The sequence below is a fragment of the Scyliorhinus torazame genome, chromosome 17 (genome assembly GCF_047496885.1).
Source record: "Scyliorhinus torazame isolate Kashiwa2021f chromosome 17, sScyTor2.1, whole genome shotgun sequence".
Taxonomy (NCBI): domain Eukaryota; kingdom Metazoa; phylum Chordata; class Chondrichthyes; order Carcharhiniformes; family Scyliorhinidae; genus Scyliorhinus; species Scyliorhinus torazame.
In genome coordinates this window covers 26,291,285-26,298,034 of record NC_092723.1, presented here as the reverse complement: position 1 = coordinate 26,298,034, position 6,750 = coordinate 26,291,285, and positions in this window count along the sequence as shown.

Below are 6,750 nucleotides of genomic sequence, written 5' to 3'. Positions count from 1 at the left end.
TTCAGCTCTGGGCAATTGTTTTCAGCTGAATAGCAGTTAAGATTCAGGCCAGCATTTGACGTCTTTAGGAATGGGCGCATCATTTAACGAGTTAATCTCCAGTGAAGTTGCATAATCATTCCGCAGCAAGATAGCATTATCATTGCAGATGAAACCTTTTGACAAGGCCACTCGGAGGGTAAGTGGCCACTGGGACTGAAGATGTGTTGATCAAAGTTCTAATCATGCTTCGCATTTAGAACCAAAACAACAGTCTAGGGTAAAATTGCTGACTCGTGCTGTTTCCCAGCATATAAGGAGTAACCCTGGAAATCTGAAATAAAACATTTCTGATGGGCTACTGTGCTTTTCTGATGGTTATTATTTCAGCAAGTTTTGGCTGTTAACAGTAGCATTTCCCTTCCTGTTGATGTATATTATCCTCTGTCAAAATGAACTTAATGAACTCCAAGTATCTCTTGCTGCTTTTGACCATCAAACATGATTTTGTTCCCTTAAAATGAGACCATCAGATGCACCAAGTTCATGAGAAAGTTCCAGGAAGTGTAAAAGCCTCTTTTTGTCCCATTACGGATCAACGTTCTAATATTAAATTTATCCCCCTAATGTGGGAAATGCCAGAATTTACTGCCATTGAGTATCATGGGGAAACAGTTAGACTCTTTCTTTTCGAAAATACTCACTGCCTGACACTAATGTTACTTGCTGCTTTTTCAGCCCAAGTCTGAATGTCATCCGGGTCTTGCCCCATGTAAACATGGGCTGCTTCATAACTGAGGAGTCGATAATGGTGCTGAGAGACACATTTCTCATCGGCAGAGGAGACCAGAAGTCAATCTTTATTCTGTTTTCGACTTATCCACCAAACATTTCACTCCTAACTCTACAGCCCACTCCCAGTATCAATAAGTGCCTGCTTAAACCTCTTTTGAGGAACCTGTAAAAATTTGAAAAGGGTGCTACGAACCCATTGTGACAAAACCTTTAAAGGAAACTTAAATTAGAACATTCCTGGCACTGAGGATGCACTTCAGCCACCACAAAGGAAAAGAGGCAGGGCAGCACGGTGGCACAGTGGATAGCACTGCAGTCTCACAGCGCCGAGGTCCCAGGTTCGAAATCCAGCCCTGGGTCACTGTCCCATGTGGAGTTTGCACATTCTCCCCGTGTTTGCGTGGGTTTCACCCCCACAACCCAAAGATGTGCAGGCTAGGTGGATTGGCCACACTAAATTGTCCCTTAATTGGAAAAAATGAATTGGATAGTCTAAATTTATAATTTTTTAAAAAGGCAGAGAGGGAGGTCAAATGGGACCCATGGCCAGGACCTATTAATGGCTACCATGGCTAGGCCCAGGAGCAGACCAACATAGAGTGCTCTGTTCAATTTTATTCTTTATAATGGTTTGATAAAACCGAGCGACTTGCTTGGCCATTTCTTAATGCAGTGGTGTAGGTGTGAGACCAAAGACCAGGCCATGTGAGAATGGCAGTTTTCTTTCCGTAAAGCACATTCATGAACCAGTTTTTTTCCCAACAATAATCTCCAGCTTCACAGCCGCTTTTGCTGACACCAGCTTTTTAATCGCAGATTTATTTTTTGAACAGAAATCAAATTTACAAAATGCCTTGCTGGGATTTGAACTCTTGTTCGCTGGATGATTAGCCCAGTAACAGGACAGTACTGCAGTGCCAACAACATTGACAGCCGTCCCTCTAGGACACGAACAACCTTAGTTACATTTACTTCCAGTGGAGTCTGGTAGCCAAATGCAGTCAGGAATGGGGGGGGGGGGGCCGTAAGTGTGTGTGTGTGTGTGTTTGTTTGGAAAGAAAAGACACACACAGACCAGTCCCTTGATGGGCAGTGAATTTCACTCCAGCAAGATCACCTATTGAATGCTAAAGGTCAGCACGAGACTGGTCTGCAACTGTCCCAGGGAACCCACTTCCAGTACTATTCAGTACTAGTCTGTAGCTGGAGCTAAAGCAGGGCAGGTGACTAAAAAAGACTTGGTCAGAGGAATTTTCAGTGGGGGTGGGGGAGTGGGGGGGTCTTCAAGTTGCAGCTGCAGAGTGGTTTAGACAGAGAAGTCTATGGAATGGGATCTAGACGGTAGAAGGCACGTCACCAATGGGAGCTCGAGAGGGAGGGATTTACAAGAGGCCAGAGGAATGGACAAATCTTTTAGGAGCCGACCAGATTCAATTCCCCATTCACAAATGGCCTGGAAAATTTGAAAGACCTGTAAAAGGGGCAGCATCCGGTCTAGCTGGGTCAAGTTTCAATTCCCATTCCATCAACTCCCAACAATTCCAGAGGCCAATTACGGAAAAATTCCACAAATAATGACTTAAACAACCAATTAACTGGCAGTGTTATTTTGAGGAAGGAATGTTGGGCAGGAGACCAGAGAACTCTGTAATTCACTTGGAATCACGCCATGTCATATATGATCCCCACATGAACAAATGGTGATGGTCGCTGCTGCAACATAGTTATACTGGTTCTGATCACTGATTGTGCAATGACACAAGACAGCATGCAAAGATTAAAACACACTTATTGCATTATTAAGGACATTATAGTGGGGCATTTTGAAAATCTCAATGCAATCAGGCAAAGTCTACATGGTTTTGTGAAAGGCAAATCAGTTGGATTAATTTCTTGGAGCTCTTTGAAGAAGTAACAAGCAGCACGGATAAAGGATGTGGATGTGCTGCAGTTATAATTTCCAGAACGCTTTTGAGTGGGAAAAGAATTGGCAGATGGAATATGTGGAAAATCGTGAATTTGTCCACTTTGGCAAAAATAGAAAAGCAGCATATTTAAATGAGAAGGAGATTGCAGAACTCTGAAGTACAAAGGGACCTGGGTGTCACAAGTTAATCTGTCGGTGCAGCAAGTGATTATGAAGGTAAATGGAATATCCAAGTAGGGATGTTTAGACTTCCGGTTGCGGCTATGCGGAGCTACGCCGCACGATTCGGCAGCTCCCGCGAAAACGGACTTTCGGGCTTGATAGAAGAGCCCCAACTGAACTTTTTTCACAGCCAACCCATGGGGAAGAGAGGAGAGAGGTCACCTACTAACTTGTATGGACCGGACCCGCAGCGAAACGGCCAAAAAAGTGGCATTGGAGCAGCGGGGGAAGAGAGGGAAAACAAGCAAAATGGTGTCGCTATACGCGGATGATCTGCTGTTGTACGTGGTGGACACAATGGAGGGGATGGTGGAGGTCATGCAGACTCTGAGGGAGTTTGGGGAGTTCTCGGGCTATAAGCTCAATGTAGGGAAGAGTTAGCTTTTTGTATTACAGGCAGGGGACCAAGAAAGAGGGATAGGGGACCTACGCTGAGGAAGGCGATGGGGAGTTTTCATATCTGAGGATCCAGATAGCTAGGAGTTGGGGGCCCTACACAAATTGAATCTGACGAGGTTGGTGGACCAAATGGAGGTAGACTTCAAAAGATGGGACATGTTGCCGCTTTCGTTGGCGGGTAGAGTGCAGTCGGTCAAAATGGTGGTCCTTCCGAGGTTTTTGTTTGTGTTTCAGTGCCTTCCCATCGTGATTACCAAGGGCTTTTTTAAGAGAGTAAGTAGGAGTATTATGGGGTTTGTGTGGGCGAATAAGACCCCGAGGGTAAGGAGAGGGTTCCTGGAATGCAGTAGGGACCGAGGAAGGTTGGCGCTGCCAAACCTAGGGAGCTACTACTGGGCAGCAAATGTGGCGATGATCCATAAGTGGGTTATGGAGGGAGAGGGGGCGGCATGGAAGAGGATGGAGATGGCGTCCTGTAAAGGAACGAGCTTGGGGGCGTTGGTGACGGCACCGCTGCCGTTCTCGCCATCAAAGTATACCACGAGCCTGGTGGTGGCGGCAACGTTAAGGATCTGGGGCCAGTGGAGACGGCACAGGGGTGCAGTGGGAGCCTCGGTGTGGTCCCCGATCAGGGGTAACCACCGGTTTGTCCCGGGGAAGCTGGACGGGGGGTTCCAGGGCTGGCATCGGGCGGGGATTAGAAGAATGGGGGACCTGTTCATTGACGGGGCATTTGCGAGCCAAGGGGCACTGGAGAAGTTTGAGTTACCCCCGGGAAATGCATTTAGATATATGCAGGTGAGGGCTTTTGTGAGGCGACAGGTCAGGGAATTCCCGTTGCTCCCGGCACAAGAAATTCAAGACAGGGTGATCTCGGGTGTATGGGTCGGGGAGGGCAAGGTTTCGGCAATACACCAAGAGATGAAAGAAGAGGGGGAAGCCCTAGCAGAAGAGTTGAAGGGTAAATGGGAGGAGGAACTGGGGGAGGAGATCGAGGAAGGTTTGTGGGCTGATGCCCTAGGTAGGGTTAATTCCTCCTCCTCGTGTGCCAGGCTCAGCCTGATACAATTTAAGGTGGTTCACAGGGCGCACTTGACAGGGGCGTTGAGTAGGTTCTTTGGGGTAGAGGACAGATGTGGAAGGTGTTCAGGGAATCCGGCGAACCATGTCCACATGTTTTGGTCATGCCTGGCACTGGAGGGGTTCTGGAGAGGAGTGGCAGGAGCAATATCTCAGGTGGTGAAAGTCCGGGTCAACCCAAGCTGGGGGCTAGCAATATTCGGAGTAGTGGATGAGCCGCGAGTGCAGGAGGCGAAAGAGGCCGGAATTCTGGCCTTTGCGTCCCTAGTAGCCTGGCGAAGGATCTTGTTATTGTGGGAGGCGAAGCCCCCTAGCCTGGAGGCCTGGATAAATGACATGGCAGGGTTCATTAAGTTGGAGAGGATTAAGTTTGCCTTGAGAGTGTCTGCGCAGGGGTTCTACAGGCGGTAGCAACAGTTCCTAGACTACCTCACGGAGCGTTCGAGGAAGGCCAGTCAGCAGCAGCAGCAACCTTTTGGGGGGGGGGGGGGGCGGGGGGAAGGAGACTGTTTGAGGGGATGGATGAGCTGGAGATAACATGGAGGGTGGGGGAAACTGGCACGTGCAGGCGAGAGCCAGTGTATAAAGCTATGTAAATATACCATTTTGCCATGTATATATCTTGCTCAGTGCGATTTTGTTTATTTTGTTAGCGGGGGGGGGGGGGGGGGGGGGGTTATTGTTTGTACGGGGAAAAAATTGTGTTGTCCAATATATATTTTTTTAAAAAACAAGTAGGGGTGTTTCGCTACAGTTGTACACGGCATTGGCGAGACCACATATAGAGTGCGGTGTAGTTTTTCTCAACTTATTTAAGGATATAAATGCAGAAGTTCAGAAAAGGATCAATCAACTGATATCTGGGATCTTAGGAAAGGTTGGACTGGCTGGGCCTGTATCCACTTGAGTTCCGAAGAGTGAGATTTAATTGAAACGTACAAGAGGAAACCTTACAGGGCTGATGTTGAACGGATGTGGGAGAGACTAGAACTAGGGGCCATACTAAGGGGTCACCCATTTAAAACTGAGATGAGACATTTCTTCACAGAGGGTCTTTGGAACTCTCTTCCCCAGTGAGCATTGAATATTTCTAAGGCGAGGTAGATAGTTTCTTGACTAATAAGTGAGTCACAAAACAGGGGTAGACAGAAATGTAGAGTTGGAACAAAATCCGATTAGCCATGCGTGTGTGTCCAGCGAAACAGAAACCAATGCTAAACATTCACCCAATGTAGAATCCAAGGGATTTCAGACTGAGGCAATGTGTTAAGTTGGAACAATGATATAGACTTGCTCTGCCCTCTAGTGATGGAAACTCAGACCAAGATTAGTTTCGGAAACAAACAGGTTTTCTGAAATATTAACTGCGATTTATTTACAGCTTCTCAAGACTTTAATATTTTCCGAAGTTTCTATTTTTAAACAATCTTATTAACAGATTTACATTTCTAAATTAATCACTGCTTTAGATGAGTGCGATGTGTGTTATTATTTATATTCTACTGAGGGAGTTCCATTCACCTTCTGCACATTTTTTTTTCAGTCTTTCAATCCCAGTGTGGAAGAGCATTAATGCAATTACTGGGGATACCAGGCCCGTGCTTAGGAAAATGGAAGGGGGCGTGAGGGATGGACGAAGCAGTAACGCCTGTTTTTTGAGAGTGAATTGATTACCGAGTGGTCAGGTGCAATCTCCCTGCTCCCAACACATCCTGTAGTTGCTTTGCAATGCGCCCGTGTTGTGAATAAACTAAATGCACAGCAATGGGAAACTGTCTAAATCATTTCAATAAATATAGGGAAAGAGTGAATAGAGAGAGGGAACAGGAAGGAAGGGGGAAGTTGGTAACAGTTCATATCCAGTGAGCCAAAGATGGAGGAAATAGACAACTTCATGGGTTTTATCGTGATGCAAGGGTCCTTCCTGTTGATTCCTTTCTTTATTTTTGCTGTTACTATTTTGATCCATGGATATGTATCTTTAAGTCAAGCAGCAGAGAGGAGGAGGAATTCAAAAGTTGCAACAAACTCTATGGTGCTGCCAGCTTTGAACAAGACTCAGACTTCTCGGCACCAGAGACATGGGTGGGACTTGGTTCAAATGATTGGGCGGTGGCCAATGAATTGGCCAAAAGGCTGTATTCCGCCCAGTAACAGGTGGCGATTGGGTCCTACTCGAGTGGAATGGTTTTCAGAGACCCAAGGAGCTCAGTTTGAATCCTGGACACTCAGGGGAAGAACCTGTTCTTCTCACCCTTTCCAGAAAAACTGACTTGCTGTATTTCTAAAATTGCAGAGACCTACAGCGAAAACCATTACAGGCTGCAAACAGAGACTGGATCAGAAAG